At 43.3% G+C, this 19,451-nt stretch overlaps 1 long non-coding RNA gene across 7 annotated transcripts in view; it reads right to left on the bottom strand.

Annotated features, from left to right (window-relative positions):
- Positions 1 to 754: 754 nt before the first annotated feature.
- LOC127479114 (uncharacterized) overlaps positions 755 to 19,451 on the bottom strand; it is a 33,395-nt gene continuing 14,698 nt past the window's right edge. For 4 of the 7 annotated variants that reach the window (XR_007907454.1, XR_007907456.1, XR_007907455.1 and 1 more), the window contains 4 exons: positions 14,575 to 14,717; positions 2,729 to 4,336; positions 2,496 to 2,585; positions 755 to 1,497 (listed from right to left, as the gene is read on the bottom strand). This is a non-coding gene — a long non-coding RNA (uncharacterized LOC127479114). The remainder of the gene's footprint in view (positions 1,498 to 2,495; positions 2,586 to 2,728; positions 4,337 to 14,574; positions 14,718 to 19,451) is intronic. The other 3 variants (XR_007907457.1, XR_007907459.1, XR_007907460.1) reach the window with 3 other exon arrangements.

Here is a 19,451-nt window from a genome sequence, read left to right as displayed (position 1 = left end):
CCAGTACAAAACTCAGACTCTAGCTAGAAGAGTTTTGGGGTTTTTTGTTTTTAATTATATGAAGAGGTTCCAGGCACTAAAGCTGACCTGCATTTCCACATGATACAGTGCAAACAAACAGGTATGAAAGGTCTCTTCCAAAACCTGTGTCACTGTGTTAATGCTGTGCCCACCAAACCCTGCCCAGCAGGCAGTCACTCCCTCTGACACTGAGGGATCCCCTCCAGGCACCCCAAAGAGCAGCAGGGCCTGCCCACATCCTTCTGCAAGGCCCCAAGTAGCCAGGAGTGCCCAGGAGCTGCTCTCACACTGTACTAACACACAGACAGAAATGGAGACCTGCACCTTTAAAGTTCTTCAGCATTAAATCAGCGATGCAGAGCCGCAATTATATCAAGTTATTCTGCCGACATGAATCCTGGCGATACAGACCCAGACCAGCAAAGCTGATTAGTAGTGTTGGAGCTCCCTGCATGCTCCTCCAAAACACAATTAAAAAGAGTTTTATTCCGAGTAACACGGGGGTTACAGGGTCAGAAGAGTTTCCATTTCAAAAGGCAGCAGGATACAAACTAGCAGGAAGGGGAAAGCAAATTGCCCAGATTTTGTGCTAGAAATATGTGGGTATTTAAGCTGCTGGACTTCAATTCCTTACCAAAATTTTTATCCCACCATTCCTAAGGAAAATGGGAAAATGGGTACAAAGGTAAACCTTTCTATATTGTCATGGCAATAACCCTGCTTCCCCTTGTCATGGCAATAACCCTGCTTCCCCCTGAAGTAAGTACAGGTTCTGCCACCTTGCTTCAACTTTGGGCTTCCCCATAGAGTCTTACAAAGAACAGATAATAATCCTTTTGACTTTCTACATTTTAAAATTTATTATAATTAAAACAGAAAAAAAAATTAAAAATTGTACAGGAAGATCCAGCAAATAGTTTCTTGTCCAGAATTGCTTTAAGGAGCCAAAAATGCAGTCTCCTAAGCCAACAAAAAATAGAAATATTGTCCACTGCCTGGCAGTTGGCAAGTGCACCTTGTCCCAGAGTTCTTTCTGTGGCCCAGTCTGGTTGCAGTCAGCTGCCTTCCTGCAGACTTCATAGAAGACTGCTTTAAGGAGATTCTGTATCTACATATTTTATCTGAATTAATGTTCAGTTTCTATGAAATTAGATTCTGCACAGAGGACAAAAACGGTGGAGATTTTCTTGGCTAGAGCTTAGAGGAGCAGAGCTGTTGGATTTCACAGAAACCAGCCAATACCAAACAAAAAAAAATCCTAAATGTCAGTGAAAGTAACGTGGAAGGTGACTTCATCTAAATTTGAATGATGGACAGATCTTGCAGTGTCAGTCTGATTTGGGATTTCCAGAAGCTATTTGGCTTTCCTCAGACCAGCGTGACCTTGTCTCCAACTCTCTGAAGCCATGGGAAAGGGAGATCTTTCCTCAAACACTGCCAAAGCAACAGGCTGCTTCTTCATTCCTGGCTTTTCTGCTAACATAAAGATAGAAGCAGAGAAGGGCTTTACTCCATAGTTTCTCTAAATACAGCTACAGAAATAAAACAACCCTCTTCTGCATAAACTGATTTCCAAATATTTATCATATTACTGGAGCACAAAGAAACATTCTTATTATTAAAAAAAATAAATTAAAAAATTCCAAGATGAAGCAGATCCCAGGTTTGTAGGAAAAAAGACAAACAGTTTTGGAATCTTGCAGCCAGGCTTTTGTGTTTATCCCCTCTCCTGACCCTACAAGCCATGGAAAAGCTTTAGCCGTACAACTTGAAGGATGCTCATGTGCTTTTATACTCAAGAAAAATGTTTTTGTAAATAATCACGCCTTTTCTGCTTTATGAAAAGCCTTTTTTTTAATAAGGAAAATATAGCCAAGTTAATATTTGTTTTAGTAATCAGATCTGGCCATGAAAAAACGGAACAATTATAAAAATGGCTGTAGAAAATCCTGCATGTCTCCAGATTAGGAACAACAGGATAGTTCATCACCAGGCACTGCTGACATTGAGTTTTCTAACCAGATAAAATGTTTAGCAGTAGTTATATCACTGCCAATTCCTTTGGTTAGCAGCAGAAAGGTGAAACCTGGGATATGTTTGCTTAGAAAAAAAGAGGTGTTATTTTTCCTTTTTGTTACAACCTTAAAACATTGTCTTTGTACCTAAACTATTTAATCTACATACACATTCAAAACTACAAATGAGTAATTATATATACTTACATATATAATGTTATATAGAGGGTATATTATAGCATTCTATATTATATATATTTAATGTACATTATTCTATTGCAGAATCTTATATTGAGTCATTTTTATAGCACAGCCTTATCTGATCCCATGCTGCCTAGGATTAGCACTGCAAATATCCTAAAAACCAAGCTGAAGTTGTTAGTGATAGTACAATATCCTTACACTTGATTTATAAACAAATTTTAATAAACTGAACACATCAATGCATTAATTGCTCACCTCACTCTGAACAGAGCCACATGCCCTTGTCCCTGCAGCCAGGCTGCTCTGCACTCCCTGGACTCTGATGTCTCAGGTGTAAATGCTTATCTGTTTTTTAAGAAAGCAACAGAATTTTAACTGGGCCTCAGAACTTGGGTTTTTGTCTGTACAATGATTAGACATTAGTGATAACAAGACTCCAAGCACTGTATTGTTATTAATGCTTCCACAGGACTGGAAACATTCCGAACCTGGAGACGCAGGAAATCCATGAGTTATGCGCCTCACGCCCAGGTCTCCAAGCAGAATTTTCTCCTCTCTTGCAGACAACTGTCCCCACACCTGGTCCAAGGGTTTGGTCCCTGTCACTCTCTGCAGAACCACCTCCCATTCCTGAATCCAGCTTCCAGCCATTTCTGCAATGTGCCTCAAAGCAGTTTTTGTTGTTCCATGAAACCCTGGTTCAGGGAACATCTCACATTCACAGTGACTTGTGAAATGCTAACTCAGAGAAAACCAGTAATGTTTGGCAGAAGGTAATCCTGTAGGGAGAATGCTGCTTGGCTTTTATATATTATTTACATATATAAAATATATTATTTTATATATATTATTATGTATTATTTTATGTAATTATTTTGCAAAATGCAGAACATGTAAATCTATGTGCTGCCCTTTAAAGAACTGGTATCCTAAAGCAAAGGTTCCATGTCAGCAACATCAATGAGCATGAATTCACACCACCAAACTGTAATATTCTCAGCTGAGGCTGCAAACCCCTATCCCAGTGCCCTTTCCCTCAGCCTTGCCCTGTCAGCCCTCCAAACCCACACATCCTGCTGCTTCCTGGTGCCAGCCGGGAGACCTGCCACAAGCAGTGCCCCAGCACTGCTGAGCTCAGGTGACAGACAGCCTTTGTTCCCAACTTCTTGGAATTTTTCAGCCGCAGTGAGACAACCCGGGGTTTGTACTTCATCTCACAGAGCCTTCCCCCACCTTCAGTTCTGCAGCCTGCAAAGATTGCTTTTCCCACGCTTCCTTCCCCAGCCCTGGCCCTTGGGAAAGAACAAGCAAAATGTTTACAAGAGACAGGCTGGTCACAAACTGCGCCCTGCCGAGGGTTTGGTAGCAGCGTTCCTGCTCCCTGTCTAACCAACATCGAAGATCTCCATTTTTAATCATCCCAAATCAGCTTTTTTTTCATTTTCAGCCCAGCTAGTTGAGACCTCCCCCACCCAGAGGATGTCAGTAGGGCAACGCACTGTTTTTCACCCACAGAGCAGAACCCATGATAAATAACACTCAGAGCTCTGTGAGGATGAGTGTCCTCTGCAGCTCACAGCCCAGAGGCTTCATTATTGCATCGCCCATAATTCAATTCACCCTTCCTAAAAGGTCTCTTTCTGCACCCAACCCCCACCCCTGAAAACACGTCCCACTAATAATTCCCGATTAATGCCGTCAATTACCAACTCTCCCCCAGCCCCTCTCCGTCCCCTGATTGGGCTGGAACGGAAGGGAAGCAGCATCTAACCGGGGAGGAATAGAAGTAGGGGTAAAATAGCAATAAAAAGTAATTACATAAAAATGCTAAACATATTACATCTGTTAGTTTGCTGAGCCCAGTGGGCTTGACAATTCCAGGTTTTTACCATTGTCCGCGCCCAGACAGACAAGAATAAGAGAAACAGGGAAAGGATCTTTCAATAAGATTATTAAATCAGTGCATGAAAAATAAGTCGTCATTACATTGCAAAAGGGAGAGAGAAACTCGCTGAAATTTCTTTCTGCAGCTTTGCCTTTGTGATCTGCAAGGTGCTGTGCTCCTGCTTACACTCTGTTGCCCTGGCAACGTACTCCTGTAAAATAAAGATTATTAAAGCGCATATGATTATTTGGCCGCACAGTGAATGAGGCAGCCGCTTCTGAAATTCCTTATCAGAGAAATTCAATTTTAGGCCAAATTGTGTTTTCACTGCCTCTCAGCTTCTCCCTCCCCCCCCCCGCAATACCAATAAACCCATCATCTCCCCAGCTGTACATGATACTTTGTCACTAACTCTTTCATGCCTTTCCTTTCCCATTCCAGGTTTTATTTTTATTCTGTCAAAGCAGAATGCTCTTCCCGATTTGTAGAAGGTTTTTCTTCTTTACAGGTTTTTTCTCCCCTGCACAGCCAGCAGCCTCCTTGTGTGCTGTGGCAACGGGATGGACATTCCCCTCCAGCCCAGACCGGGAGACAGGGCCACATTCCAGCTGGGAGCTCTGGAAGGTGAAGGGTGAGCACGGAGGGGTCACCTGAAATGTCACAGCACACAACTGCCCTTCACACCTACTGGAACTTCATCTGATGCAGGGCCTCGGTGGCCCCTGCTTGCAGCTCATCCCTGGGGAGCTGCTGCCCAGCCCACAGAGATCCCAACCAGGTGTTTGAGGCACCGCTTCTATCGGCCACAGCCCCCCCGGGCCCACCGAGGGGCTCCCCAGGTGACAGACAGCCCCTGCCAGGCGGCACAGCACGGCCCAGGCTCAGCGAAACCTCCGCTGCCCGACCCCACCGCCACCGCCACCCCCAGAGCGGTGGCCACGGCAGCGGGCACCTGTCCCTGTCCCTGCTCCTGTCCCTGTTCCTGCTCCTGTCCCTGTCCCTGTTCCCGTCCTTGCTCCTGTCCCTGTCCCTGTCCCTGTCCCTGTCCCTGCTCCTGTCCCTGCTCCTGTCCCTGTCCCTGCCCCTGTCGCTGTCCCTGCTCCTGCCCCGCTGTCACCGCACGCACGCTGTCACCTGCCCGTCACCGCTACGGCCGCAGAGGGCCCGCGCCCGGCCCTGGGCACGTCCCGCCGGGTGCCCGGGTGAGGGGCCGGGGCCGGGTCCGGGGGGCCGCCGGGCGGGGCCGGGCCGGGTCCGTGCGGCGCTGCCGCAGCACAGCAGGGGGCGCTGCCGCCCCGCCGCCGGCCCGCGCCGCAGGGCGGGCCCGGAGCGCCCGGGCCGGGCGGGGGCGGCGGAGCGGGGGCCGCACCGGGGGCAGCGCCGCGGCCAGAGCGGGGCTGGCACCGCTCCCCGCCCGGGCAGCGGCCTCCTGAACAGCCGGGGGCCTTTAGCGGCTCTTCGTGCCCTCCTGCAGTTTAATTAAAAAACAACGGCCCGATTGGGCAGGTGAATTAAAAATAGAACAGCGCATCACGCAGCCACAGCGCAGGGCCCGCCCGGGGGGCGTGGGGGCTCCCAGGACCCACCAGCGGCCCAGGTGGCCCCTCTCCCGCCTATCGCATGCTGGGGCTGAGACCCGAGTCAATGTAAACGCACCCCGTTCACCAGGCAAAAGGGATTCTGCTACTTCAGGTAGCATTAAAAAATGACGCCGACTCCAGAAAGGAAATGAAATTGCTTCTTTTAATATTAAACTTGTAATTGTTCCTATTTCTCCTCAATGTTTGATGATGGCAAGCCGAAGCGACTGACAGCCTTTGTGCAATTCTTGGAGGGCGACCGCAGTGCGGCGAGGAGGAGTGAGGATTTCTGAAGGCAGAACGGTGCAGATGAAAGCAAGCCTCAGAACTAACGTGTGTGCTTTATTTTTTAAAGATGGAACAGAGAGGAGGCACAATTACCCCAGATTTAGAAGATGTGAGTTCAAGCCCTGACCTACTGAAGCTTCCCATACCTTAGCTTCTCCTCCCTGTCTTAAAACCAGGGAATAGCTGTTGCCTACCTGGCAGATAATTGCAAGGATAAATATCTTGGAGGCTGGTTGGTGCAACAGAAAAAATGCCTAATATTGTCAACACACAGTATCTCAAATCTGGCCTCCAGTTTGCTTATAGTCAGCAGAAGATAACTGTGATTAATAACAGGGACAGGATCGGAAAGGGGACCTAACGAGGATGAGTGGGTTTCAATAGAAATAGGTTCACCAAGGCAACACCTGGAAAATTTCCTTTATATTGAGGAGGGGAGTGGTCATCCACTATCCCTTTGATAAACACCAATATATTTCAGGAAAAAAAACCCCAAACAACAAAGCAACAATTGAGTCGTAGAAGCAGCACTAGACAGGTTTAGAAAATCCTCGCAGACAGCATCATTCCCTGTACAAACCAGGGCAGCTTCCTGAGCTCATTAGAGAAGTGTAAGTGGTTCCTGAACTCTGTTCTCCAGTCTGGCCAATCCACCTGTGCTATCTCCTAAGACTGTTGCCAGAACCAAAACACCTCTTTGGTTACTGAGATCACTTTTGAAGGGTGGCAGAAGCCTCAGTTTCCTCTATAAGTATGAACAGGCTCAGTTACAATCTATAGCAATTTTGGACTGCCCCAAACAGCTCAAGTTCTTCTCCTAGAATGTAAAACACACAGAGGTCCTGGTTCCAAAACAACAATGATTTGAAATAGCTCCTACAAGTGGGCAAAAAAAGTGTAAGAACAGTTAACACCGATCAGAGCAAGGGTCCACCCTAGGTAACCCTAGGTTACCTGTCTGGGAGCACTTCTGGCTCACCTGGAGCAAATTACATCAGTGGTCATAGTTTCTAGGAGCAAGAAAGTCTTCTATAGACTGGAGAACCCATAGCATGGAAATAAGAGAATCTAAAGGATTTGGGGAAAAGGGACAAACAGTTGGCTGTAAATTCCCTGAGTGGCTTTATTTCTGGTGTCCACATTTTTAAAAGGACACGGGAAAATTGGAGACAGTGCAGAGTCATAAAAATTATTTGAGGACTGGAATAGCTGCCTCGGAACAAGAGGCTTAAGGAGCTCAATCTGTTTAGTTTATTAAAAAGATCAAGAGATAGCTTGATTACGATGTATAAGTACCTTCAAAGGGAGAAAATACCAGGTCCTAGAGGGCTCTTTAATCCAGCCAAGAAAGGCATAACAAGAACCAATTGCTGGAAGCTGAAGCCAGACCAGCTTAAATTAGAAATCAGGCACAGTTTTATAGTGAGAATGATTAGACATTAAAACCCCTGCCTTATCAAAGGAACGAGGATTCTTCATCTTTTAATATCTCCAAATCAAGACAGGATGCCTTTCAGTAAAGTAAGCTTGAGTTTAAAAAAAAGGCTCAATGCAAGGGTAATTGAGCGATACTTAATGACTTATCATAGGTAAGGAAAGTTCTAACATCTTAATTTGGAATGACGGCTCGAAATTTGGCAGCACGTAACTCTGGCAACAGGTACATGCTGTCTGCACTGTGCAAGGAAATCTGCCGAGACCTGGCTGTGTTCTTTGCCTCGGAGAAAGATCAGATGGCAGGTGCCAATCAGAGACACGATAGTGTAAAAACTGACACCAGTTTTCCATATTCAGCACATTCCGTGTCCTGTGAAGGCAGAGCCATGGTCGTGGCACTATAAACGAGTCTGCTGAAGCCCCAGGTCACGTGTACGAAGCAATAATAAATATAAATTAAAGTTCTGAATGATCAGACTGTGGCTGTAGTTACCAACTACAGCTGAAAACAGGACACCGGCCCATGGGTGGAACTAGCTGCGTTTGTCCCCTTTGCTGGGGATGGATGTTCCAGGACTTGTTGCCTGACTGTCTAAACTAGGCCTAGATGCTCCATGAGAGCAGATGGATACAGGGAATGAGGCTGGACCCAGCAGTGAGACACAGGAACCAGGCAGAGAAGGCAGGATTGATCTTGTTATTTAATTACACAGCAGTTGTGGATTTGCATAAGGCTAAAATACACCCCGGTGGGTGTGAGGAAGAGTTCGTGCACCTACATGACAACACAGGGAGCTTCCCAGCAGCACCACTCAGGGTTTTTACATTACTCTATATCTTTATGTCATATTCCCTCTTCAAAGCTTAGTATCAGTCTTTAGGATTCTTGTTGTGGAAGATCTTTGTGCCATGGCCATCATCCCCATCCTTCTCTGAACACCTAGATCAGCAGTCTCCAAGTCTCCCTAAGTAAAAAAATTTTGAGTGTGCACCCCAATGTATGTATATCTATAAATTATCTCCATGTACTAATCCATTATGTACTTTATAAAACATACACAAAAATAGACATTTACTAAGGAAAAGGATGAAATAAACACTATTTAATTTTTTAAAAATTATTAGCTGTAAAAAATATTAAATATTAAAATATAAGAAAATATTAAAAATTTAAAATATTAACTGTAAAAAAAATATATATAATGTGTCTTATACATCCCACTGTGGAGACCACTGATCTAGATCCACAAGGCACCTACAACTTCTTCTAAACAGTTCTGTGCAGGTGCCTCAGATTCCCTAAAGGGAAAGAGGCAAATTACTGAAGGCTGAGCCTTGGTGATGTGACACAAGGGAACTGCCAACACTGGCATTTATAGGGAGCTAAGACAGGGCAAAACCTGACCAGCCACCACCATGCAGAACATCTTCAGGAGCTGAACAGTGCAGCCATGTTCTCAGGTAAGGCTCTAAACAAAACCTGCTGTGACAACAGAAGCACTGACCCCAGAGCCTGTGGTGAAGCCAGCTGTGGAGAGAGGCTTAGTAAACTCCAAGGTTCTTTTGTGCTGAGCGTGATATAAGATGTGGCGCAGTGCCAGAGAAACACTTGGTGCTGGATGTCAAACCATCCGTCTGCCTCAGCCCTGGCAGTGGCCAACTCCCAAGCAAGCTGCTGAAGGTGAAAAAGAATTGGACCCCTTCCAAGTCTACCACTTAGGCTTATCACCAGAGAGCCAGAGCCAGAGTTCTCTGATGCAGCTCCAGGCAACCAGAATCAACACTCCTGAACTTCTGAAGTGCGCCCTGCAGTCTGGGAGCCCTCCAGGCAGGCACCTGAGAGCTGGACAGTAGAGGGACTTCAAGGTGTTCTGTCCTCAGTTTCTCTGTGGAACCCTCTGGTTCTAGGGACACTCACGGGGTGAAGGAGCATGTTACTACACTATCGTTTATGAAGACCCTTTTCTACAAGATTCGGGTGGAACTGAATCAGCTGAGAGAAGCAAAAGCATGACCAAGGCATGCTCACTCGGGGACTGCCCACCTGCATTCTCACGCCAGGACAGAACCTGCATCTCTGACATTGAGGGAAAACGTTGAAATACATTTGTGTTGTGCCACCGTCTAACAAGTCTGCAATGTTTGTTGGGCATGTGACAATTTCTTTTTCAGGGCTGAACTGTTCTACATCTTCTAATCCAATTTCAGTTGACTCAGTCAATGGACTTTCCATCATTTCCTTCATACTCCCATCACGATGGGTCTCATAAATCTTGCTAATGGAGGATATTACCTGATATCTGAGATACATTTTCCTTCTTGCATTATGATCACAATACATTTCATTTGCATTCCTTAGGCCCTGTCCAAGGCAATTCTTCTCCGTGGTTTCTGTTTATGCTCTTCATATGCTTATGGACAAGAACAACACTCTTCATTTATTTTGCCAAGTTAAACACATCTAATTCTTTTCATATTTCTTCATAAATCATTACTTCCAGCCCTTAAATGCAGCTTTACTCAGAAAAATTATTTTAGAAATGACGTTGCCTGGTATCCACACTTACTAATCTCCCAGCAGCTGTTCCATCATTTTTCCAACTGCCAGTGCTTTGCACTAATTTCACAATTTATTTTTTTGTCTGGGTGCTCTACAGAGCAGCATGGGGAAAATCTTAGCTCTGTAGTGCCAACCTTACACATTTGCATCCTTCACATCATTCAGTTCCTTTTGAATTCACTTTTGCCATCTTGCGTGCAGAAATTAATACAAAAATCATTGAGAAATTTACATCCAATTTGATAGAATTCTGCAACATTGTCACTCTTTTCAAATGCAATATAATCCTTGATCAGAAGTTATGGATAAAAATATTTTATTTATTTTTGATGTGACACCTACAATGTATTAGATGTTTTAAAAAAACCTCTTCCTGTAAGTGCAAACCTCATGTTCTTTAATGCAATGCTGGTACCTGAGACTTCCAGTGAAATTTATGTTCCTGTGACTGAGTAGACATTAATTCTGTTGAAGATTCACCAGCAGAATAAATCCAACCTGAGTGATCCAAACTTACAGAAACAACACACCTTAAACTAGAAGCTATTTTACTACTTTAGGTACCCAGTCATCCACACTTACTAAAAAGACTGGAACAAGCATCCAGGCAGCTCCATCTGGGAGCAGGGGGTACCTCAGCAGAGGTGCACAGCTGGCAAACACACTTCCAAGAGCAGCAGCTTTTTAGGGAATATGCTTCACAGATCATGAGCCAGAAAAATTTGGACAATATTTTACCATGTACTGAAATACCAACTTGAATCCCTTCTCTGAGGGGAGGAAAAGGAGTGCCTTGCATGGGTTCTGCAATTCCTCGCTATCTCAGCAGTTTATTATCCTCCAAATTAATTCTCCAAGTTTTGGGGAAAAAAAATTAATTTCTTTAACATTGAGGACACATATTATGGGTAGAACTGGTTTTCTATTTAGTTTCATCCTTTCCAAGTGTTCTATTAACATCCCACATTGTGAAATGTCTCCATTACTCACAGATAGCCTTGTGCTGCTGTGTTTTCTCCTTTGTCAAGGCCCATTTATGAGATCAGTTCAGGGCTCATCCATTTCAGATTCCTGGTTGACTCTCTGTTTAGTAATGATTTCTGTAATTTCCCCCCCCCCATACACCATAAGCCATTTCTTATTTCGTTTTACAATTTACTCAGCCTTTTTGATTACTGTCCCTCTCTCTATGTTGTAAATAATCCTCAATATTCTGATTTTTGCCCTATTTCCTTTCATCATTTCAAGTAAAGGCGCCTTTGTACCATCAAATCTTTGAGCTACATCAATCACCTCTTGTGTCTTGTATCTTCCTTTATCAGATGAATTAGTTGTGATGTGCTTATGATATATTTAAATCCTTGCCTGTTTTTCTCTCTACTTGTGTTTGTTTTCTTTTTAAATATTTCTTGCACCCATTTCTCTGTCACTAGTTGCTTAGTTTCTTGAAATTTATCAGACTTTTTAACAATCTTGTCTTTCCTGTTATGTGCAACTTCCTCACACACAGCAAATTCACGAATTTATTGCGTTCAAAGCTGACGTAGAGCTGCTCTTCCCCTGCTCAGACCCCACCGAGCTCAGGCAGAGCTGCAGCTCTGACAGGGAAGTTCTCCCTCTTTTCATTCCCTTTCACAAATCTCCGAGCCAGGGAGATCAGTGATGTTCTATTTCCGTGTTATTGTTCTGAGCAATTACTCCAAAGATCCTACTGATACAGATTTGAAAGAGCAAGGAAAACAAGAAATTCTCTTTAATTACCAAGGACAAAATGAATACTGACACTTCAGCTGAGGATGAAAAGGATTGTTTCATGTTCCACCTCAAATTCCTCATCAGACATTGAAGTTTCCACTAAATTCTAAGGAAATCAGGGCTGAGAAGGGTCTGCTCTGCTTCTGAACATCTTAAACATGGGTTGTCTGTCACCACGCAGTGAAATGTGTGCTCTGTGCTTCCAGGGATTCCTTAGGAATGTGCTATCATATCTTATCAACACTTATCAAGTGTTGATGCAAAAAGCCCGAAGGAACACGTGTAAGCTGACTTCAGAAGAAGAAATCATGAGGAAGACTCGAGGGAGTTTAATATAGACACCAGGAGTAAAATTTGGTATTAGAAACACTCCTGTAATGCTGAAGGTATCCCAGTGACCAACAAAAAGCTCCGTGCACTTGGAGAGGGACAAAAGAGCATCAAGGCAATGCAGGGCAGACTCCAAAGAAGACTCTGCTGGAAGATTAAGCAAGTCAGAAAACAGTGTCAGGCAAACTCGTACCTTTGGTTCTGTTTGTCAGAAATATGGCACTGCAGCACATCGGGATGGCAAGAGCAGGTGAGAGCAGGGATTGGTAAGATAAACAGTTGCAGTGCCACACTCCCTCATACTCATGCACTCAGGGTGGTGTTTTTATTAACACATGCATCAGGTATTTTGAGTCACAGACAGACACAGCGTTTATTAGCTGATTAAAACCAAAACACTTTTGCAAATTTAAATAAATTATAAAGCTTAAAAGAAAAAGAAGGGTTGAAGTTATTTATGATGCCGAGTAACCAGCTCTCACACTGCTCACTGCTAAGTGCTGCCCAGGGAGGATGGTTGTAGGTTTTGGCAGGCTCTGAACTCACATAGGAAGACACAAAAAGCCAGTTAAGGGCTCCTCAGGAACATTCTAACTGTTTTTCAAAGACTCAAAAAAAAAAAAGAAACAAAAGAAGAAAACAGAAAACTCTACCAGCTGAAACTGGTATATGTAAAAGAGAACAGGACCCTCCAAGAAGTGGGCTATATATTTCCCACAGTAAAATCTGTGCATGGAGAGCAAAGCTATAATAGAAAAAAGCATCCAAATTGCAGTTTATTGTGCCTCAATGATCTCCAGAGGAAATCTGCTTAGTCTGCAACCCAGAGGAGGATTTTCCCACCTTCTAGCTATGAAAATCTGAAACTAATTCTGTGTTCTCTGGCCACTCATAATACAGGCTCTACAATCAAAACATGATTAACAACACTGCTGCTGCTAATGAATAAGATAGAAAAGAATCTACCTCACTCTTATCTAATGTTAATTTTCCAAGAAGAAAGGGAGAGAGAAAGGCAAGGATGACAAAGTAATATTTTGAGGTCAAAGCAGGCAATTGCAATTCCATTCCATAAGGCCATCACTTTCTGAGTAGAATGAGCTGTGATTAGCAAAGGAACCTTACTAGGGGAAAAAAAAAGGTCCATCCACCTTTCAGACCTTCCTGGTTCTGAACTTGACAAACAGATATTACCAATAGCTGCATGCTGGCTAAGGAACCTTTCCCAGCTGGATCCCTGACCAAATCGTCACAGGCAGCCCAACACATAGAAACACCTTTGAAAATATTCCCTATTCATGCTCAGACCATTTTTTTCTAAACATAATAGTGGTTACAGGAAATTATAGATTCTTTCCCCATTTTTTCCATGACTTCTTCCTCAGTTCTGTCTACAAATCCAAAGTCTCCTCCCAAAATCCAAAACAGAAAGTAAAGTATGTTTTCCTCCTCCTCTCCACCAGATCAGCACAAGCTATTCTCAACATCAGGTCAATAGCAACACAACGGGGAGAAAGCTTTTCAATATTAATTTTTTAAGTTAGTCCAATTAAAGATAACACCTTCAATCTCCCTTATGCTGCATTTTCCAAACATTTTAAAACATTGGATACAAAATGCTGATCATGAAAGAAGCTGAAAGCTAGCTGCTGAGCTCTGCCAGGAGGAAAAACTTTGTCCCTAGGGAACTGGCCAGCAATCAGCCATGTGATCCAGCAAGTTACACCAACCTCTGTCCTACTCCAAGGGCTTGCTTTAATCCAATTGTTTAGATACAGCTTGACATTATTATCCCAGATCTCATTACCACATTGCAGAGAACAGTCTGTAAGTCCTGAATCCAGAATAAAGAGCAGGCTGCAAAATACACTGTTTTATTCCCAGCTACACCAAAAAACGTCTGCTAACACCAACCCATCTTTGCTTGGAGCGAGGGGTGGACAAACATGATGGAAAAAGCAATGTTGATGTAATATCAAGAAACAACCAAAAAAGGAAAGTTCAAAGCTCCTCTCTTCCCCTCAATGTTTTAGGTGTAGTTTGGAAACACTTCCACAGGAAAGACAGGGCAGGTGCCAAACTCTGGTCAGAGACCCACCTGTGCCAGGAAAAACTAATGTGCCCTCCACCTCCAATGGGCTCTTAATCAATTATGTGTTGTACCCAGGTTATCAAATTACATTTATCACTCTTGAAGCACTGTCCAGAACTATCTTCCATCTCTTCATTTTGAGGGACCAGTGCAGGATTCTCTCTTCCTGAATAATTTGAGTTGGACTGAAATTTAGCAGGACAGCAGAAGATGGTACCAAAATCTGAGTGCATTAGTACCTGTGCACACTATTGCTTGGAATTACCATTTCATGTGATGATTTCTCACCATCTGACTCTCAGGCCATAAATTTTACTAGATGTTGTTAAAAAGTATTTCCCTTTCTTTTTGTAAACCAACTGTCCTCAGTTGGTTCCTGTACTAGAATAAGCAGAAACAGCAGTTACCTGTTCACATTCCTCATGTGCCACAACCTGCTCTCCCTGTGCCACTGATGCAGGCACTTTTCCCTGTGCTCCATGTTATTGCCTGGAGTGTGTCAGCAACTTCCAGTTCCACTCTGCAAAAACACTGATAAAAACTTGGGACTCTGAGGATGAGGAGAAGAAAAGAAGATAAATATACACACAAAATAAACAGTGGGAGTAATTGCTTGCAAGGCTGCTACTGCTTCAAACTCTCTTGATTTTGAGGGCTGCTATTATGATAAAACTTGGTTATAGTCCTCTGGAAAGTGGCAACAGACTGTCATGATGTCCAACATGGAAACTGATGTTATTGCATGGCATCCAAGCAGCTCCACCAACCCAGGCCAGTATTCCTTCAGTGCTAAAACAATGATTTAGCTCCCAGCATCACACTCAGTCAATTATTTCCACTTCCTCTTTAATACATCAATTTTTTTATATTTGTTTAAATTCTAGGCAGCAAGAATGAGAAATCTTGTCATCTTCTTCCTGAAGAGCCTCACATACTGAGCACTGCTAAATATTTGGCAAGATAAATGACAGAGCTGCTCTAAAGGAGTCATGCATTCTAGAAAATAAAAAAAACATACATCTCTTGTCTCTTTTGTCAATGTGAAAGGTGAGCCACGTAAAACATGGAATGGTAAAACACTGAGGAAAGACAGAAGACATGACCATGTCAATTTAGGTGTAAGGTTATCCCATTTCCTCTCATTTCTGAGGATGTGACATGCTTAGTTTTTCAGAAAGATGTGCAAGAGACCAAAGTAAAGGTTATTGGATCATGCTGGCCTGAAATCTAGGAAAAAAGCTAGCTAACTGTTAGCTTTGCACACAGGTAGTGTTGGATTTGACTCTGCTGGGGACTCAGACACAAGCTGGAAAGCTCAGATGCCCGTCACTGGCCATCAGAACATTCAACCTTTGCAGCCAAGTTTACAGGGATGTCCCACAGTACCACCAGCCCTTTGGCCAGTGAAAAGGGCACGACTTCCAAATCATACCCTCCTTGAGACCATACTCAAACAGTGCTGCACAGGTTCCCACAGAGGCTCAGTAAAGCTATGGACCAGGAGGGCCAGAACATGGAATTTTCCACCCCAGAAGCAGAGTGAATAGCTGGGTGAAGACTTCTGTATGGAGAGATCAAGTGGGGACACCTCCCTCACCACCAAAATGGTGCTGCACACCAGAGTATCCCATTAGCCCTCCCAGATGGGAAAATACTTTTTTTCCCCTCAATAAAAGAACAGAGACCATTGATTTTTCTGTTTATAGAGAGCAGGCAAAAAGAGCTCAGGCAAAGTCCTTCTCCAGTACTTGTTTGAGATAGAGTGTGTGACTGGGTTTTTATATCTGAAACAATCGCATCTCAAAGTATGAAGCCTGAGTGTTCTCCAGCTCACACCCATGACAGTGCAGCACCTGTGGCAGGGGGGATTCTGAGGGACAGAAACTTCTTTTCCAGAAGTTTCTGGAAAAAAAAAGGAGGAGGGTGGCTGGCACCTGACACAACTGGCCTTCAACTGAAAGGAAGAGGCTGCAAGGCTTTAACACATTATCTGATTTACACTATTATTCATAATGCCAAAATATTTGAAGTACAAAAAAATATTATTTCAGCTCCTTCTTGGATGCACATTGTAGCACACTCAATGACCACCTTATCCCTTTGCAAAGGGTGGCACAGACACTTCATAAATGTTTACTCCAGGACTAAAATATTTTTGTTTCAGTTTGCATATGACTTGCTAGCAGGCTCCCAGGTTCATCCGGATTATTTGTTACATTTTTTGAAAAGTACACATATACACATACTAAATTCACTTTAAAAGGAAGGATCCTGAAAGACTGCTCTTCAGTAAACAGGAATGCCAATATCCTCCATGCTAACAGCCCTGACTGAAGCAGTTTACTTAAGAGGAGGAATTAACTCCAGGGCAGTTATTCTACTGAATGTCAATAGACAGCAGCACTGAGAAAACCTTTTTTTTTCTGTTGGTTTGGGAAAAGGAATCTTTGAAAGTAGAAAACAGCAAAGAATAAAACCAAACACAGCAGTTATCAATGGATGAATTCTAATATCAATTATTAAAGATAATTCTAATATTTGTCTCCCAGAATATGGACTTTTCACAGAAGAAACAGAACAGGAACACACACCCCAGATCCAGCATCCTCTCCCTTACCCAGTGCAGTCAGTGGGACAGGACAGAGTCTTCAGGCTGAGGCGTTTTTCTGTCAGCATATTGTCCAACAGGGAAAGGTATGGGGTGGGGGAAGGCCCACAAGCATTTCCCCCTCTCAGATTATCTCAGACATTTCATTTTGCAGACATATCACGATGAAAGTGTTCAGCCTTGAGATGGGACACTCATGGACTGTGACCATGGCCACCCACGATGGAATTTGCTGTGTACTCCCTGTAATGCTCTAAGCACAGGGAAAGGATCCGTAAATGCAGGGAAGGTGCTCCGGGGTTCCCTGGTAGCCATAAGGGGCAGCAGAACAGGATCCCAGGGCACATGGACACAATAATCATAAACATAGATGTCTAAGTAGTAAAGATATTCTGAACAACTTCAGTTAAATATTTCAGTGTAACATTTACAATGCTGTCTGCTAAGTCAGAGCTCCTGCATAGAGTACTCTGCTCTTTAATGTGTATTTCCAGATTAACTTAATATTAATTTCCCATTGAGTTTTCAATCAAACTGTGGGACTCCACTTCTTTCCCATTAGTATTTTGGCGAAGCATTTTGAACCCCCTACTGTGTTACCTGGTTCCATCTGTTGATGTTTCTTTCCTGACCACCTCATCCCTCCAAGCTTGCCAGTATTCCTCCCTTGTCATCCCATGTTAATCAGTCCCTTATCCTCACTGCCACCCCATGTCTGTCTACACTGAAGAAAGGAAGAAATGGGGGGAGGAGCTTATTGAGGCAGCAGGGAGACATGGAAAGAGCCTGCAGATACTGAGAAGGCTGTGACAGAGAGTGAAAACCCTTCCCCATGTTCATGGAACACAAAAAAAGTAGAAGTACATATGAACTGTAGTAAGGGAGATTTAGATTAAGTAAAGGAAAAACCTAGTCTCAAATAAAAAGTATAATTAAGCACTGGAATACATTTCCATAAGGATATCAATTGTCTCTAGAGATGGAGGAACCTTTCATGGTCCTTTCCAGCCCTAAATCCAGTGATAAATTCTTGACATCCCTTTCCCTTACCTTTCAGACTGTTCTTCACTGTTACCCTGCAAGATAACCAAGTTTGATTTTTTCATTTAACAAATGGTGTAGGGTTACTAAATCTTTTGGTATAAGAAATTGCTTGTCTAAGGCACACTAGTGATCCATAAAGCCTGACAGCCTGTCTGCAAGGGCTGCCAGCAGCAGTGTGGAGAGAAGAAACTTTGCTGGAGAGACTTGCAGAATAATCGGTTTCCATGTGCCCTCCTGGTCTCCAGCCACTAGAGTCAGGAGGAATGGCAAACTTCACAAAACTGTTTCAAAGGAAATCATCAGAACTTAAGATTTTCTTGCTATAGTTCTGAATCTTACCATATTCTTCAGCTGCAAAAAATAATCCTAAAGGCTAATTTTAAATTAGGGGAGGAAAAGATTTCAGTTTATTAGTTTTGGTCTTGAGTTTTGAGTTGTATCAAGCGTTTTTCTACTTGTTGATGTAACAAATACTAAATAGAAGTCTCTTTCATATATTGTATTTCTGTGCACTGACAATGCTTCAGGCAAGCTCCAGTTGTTTTGGCAGCTAACAGAATGATTTATCTGCAAAGAGAATTCTCCTGTTCAATGGGACATAGAGAGGTTCTACTGCAAATTCTTTTAGAGGAATTGCAGGATAAGCAATGGAGATCAGCATCTGACCCAAGATTTCAGCACTGTGGTGGTTAAAACAGTGAGAGAAAAACAATGTTGTTTGGCACTTAGAAACCTGTTTCTAATCAGCTGAGCTACTCCTATGGGGTCAAATAAAAATGATTAGCTTATTAAAAGCATAGCTTTGCTATTTAATAAGCAAAAATGATTGAAAATTCTGTTCCAGATCCTGATAATTTTAGTGTTTCTAGTTAAGCCTACAAAATTGCATTCATTATTAGTGTCTAGATTCATTAACAATTCAATTTATAGATATTAATGCTTATAATGCATGCTTCACTTGCCAAAACTTGAAGAGAAATTGTTTCAATTAGCTTTCATGGATCGTGGATCCTACCGGCTGGGTATTTTTAGACAAAAGATACAAACACATCCCCAAGCAATGCTAATGCACAGCTGGAATCCGTATGGAAGGTCAGCTAACGGTTTAAAAGGAAAACCAGTAAATGATTTTTACACAGAACAGTGAGACAGGAACAGAACCAATCAAAGGTTTGCAGGTCACACCTCTCCCCTCAAAAACGCCCCAATTCTCTGGGCTTTGTGCAGGATTTTTAAAAATAAGTGAGCCCATGAAGATACAAGCTGGTGACCGGATTAAGGGATGCTTGCCAGGCTGTGACGACCCGTGCCAGGTATGCACAGGCCCAAGGCAAACTGCTCCCTTCTCATTCAAACTACGTAATTAAAGTCAGCAATGAAGCATCGATGGAGCCAAGGACAGATCTGTGACCAACATTTTATCTTTTTCCTTTAGGTCTGTCAGACTCAGGGAGAACAACCCAAAATCTACACAAACAAATCTGTGCTACACCTGCAAACTACAAACCCACAAGAGGACAGAACAGAACACCTTGCTGAGCTGGCCAGGTGCAGGTTCAGGGACGAGGTGCCCAGGGCTATCCCTGTGAGAACAGGAGGCCTGGGAGTAAGCAAAGCTGTCCCCAGTGTCAC

This window comes from Manacus candei, unplaced genomic scaffold, assembly GCF_025592945.1.
Source record: "Manacus candei isolate 608988 ecotype Guabito, Panama unplaced genomic scaffold, ASM2559294v1 h1tg000065l, whole genome shotgun sequence".
NCBI lineage: Eukaryota > Metazoa > Chordata > Aves > Passeriformes > Pipridae > Manacus > Manacus candei.
Note: the sequence above shows the minus strand (reverse complement) of the source record. Positions and strands in the feature narration are given on the sequence as shown.